This window comes from Furipterus horrens, unplaced genomic scaffold (genome assembly GCF_987537825.1).
Source record: "Furipterus horrens unplaced genomic scaffold, mFurHor1.1.pri manual_scaffold_5, whole genome shotgun sequence".
Taxonomy (NCBI): Eukaryota; Metazoa; Chordata; class Mammalia; order Chiroptera; family Furipteridae; genus Furipterus; species Furipterus horrens.
In genome coordinates this window covers 50828821-50830348 of record NW_028327175.1, presented here as the reverse complement: position 1 = coordinate 50830348, position 1528 = coordinate 50828821, and the positions used below count along the sequence as shown (strand labels likewise).

Here is a 1528-nt window from a genome sequence, read left to right as displayed (position 1 = left end):
AACTGAAGGAAATTATAGTAAAAAAAAAAAAAAAAAAACCATAAAAACTATCCAGGAATGGATCCCACCAAGGCAAGTGTGAACCCAGTGATAGAGATGCCTACCCAATACTGGCTCATCAAGCTCCACAGAAAACTACCTGCTGAAGATGAGCTCATGGTAAACATGCCTAATTCCATAAAGAAAAGGACTGTCTTGAAATATAGTCAGCAGATGAAATAATTGGGAAAGTTTATATTACGGAAACTCTACAGACTAGAACACTATGAAAAGGTGTTTAAATGAGTATGCTTAAAATATTCAAAAAGAGAAAAATAAAAGACACAAAGTAAATCAGGACATAATGAAAAAGGAACATGCAAATTCAAGAAAGCAGCATTTTCTGAATTTATATAGGTACACCTGAAAAAAAAAGGCAAACGAATGGGAAACAATGGTGGTACACAGGAAGGTGGTTGGGACAAACTTAATACAGAGAAGCCAATTGTCTTCCTATACATATAAAACAATAGCCACTTGGAATACATAATAGCAGAGACCTAATTCATAATAGCCACAATAACAAAAACATAAAATACCTAGAAAGAAATATAAGAAATATTTACGATCTATATGAAGAAAACTTTAAAAGCTACTTAGAGATTAAAAGAAGACTTAAAAATGTCAAGACAAATTTTATTTGTACATCCAGGAAGATGTGACATTAAAAAATGTTTACCCCTAAGTTAACCTAGTCTTGTTTATTTTTCAAAAATAGAAATCAAAAAAATAATGGCCAAATTTTCCTCCAAACTTGACAAAAACTATATACCCACAGGTTCAGAAAGTTCAGCAAAACCTTAGCAAAACAAAGACAAACCATACCGACTACCTGCTCCTGGGCTGTGCAGTTTTGTGTTTCTCTGCTTCTGGGCCCTCTGCCTCAACTATGCTCTGCCGAATCATCAGTCAGGCCGAGATGCATCCAAGCTTGATCCCCTTCTTTGCATTTATTGGAGCCAGAGGTAGCGGGGTCATGCTGTGTCTTGTACCTGGCATTGTCCAACCCAGATCTCTGTTGGGACAGAAAGAATAACCCAGAACCCTGGAAGAAACTGGGTCCTAATAATCAATAGAAGTTTTACTCAGTGAATGCAGCTTACAACAAACTGAAGAGGGAAGGGCTAGACTTCTAAATGAAACTCTAAAGCTGCATAGAATGAAGGTCTTACAGAAGCCATCACACTATTTCTCTCCAAATGCACAAAATCATGTTGATTTATTGTGTAGGAGTTTACACTGATTAATAAATATTTGAAACTTGAAAAAAGAAAAAGAAACAATAGAAGCCAAAAGAAAATCAAGTGACATCTTTAAAGTGCTGAAAGAAAAAAGACTTGTTAATCTAGACTCTATGACAAAAATGTTCTTCAAAGTATAGACAAAAATAAAAATATTTTCAGGCTTGCACTAAAAGAAGTGAAAGAGGGTATTTTTAAAGCTAGAAGAAATAATAACAGATAGAAATTTGGATCTGTACAAAGAAATA

At 34.5% G+C, this 1528-nt stretch overlaps 1 pseudogene; it reads left to right on the top strand.

Annotated features, from left to right (window-relative positions):
* The first annotated feature begins 928 nt into the window (after window positions 1-928).
* On the top strand, window positions 929-1175 carry LOC150008595 (cytochrome c oxidase subunit FA4 pseudogene; annotated as a pseudogene).
* The last annotated feature ends 353 nt before the right edge of the window (window positions 1176-1528 follow it).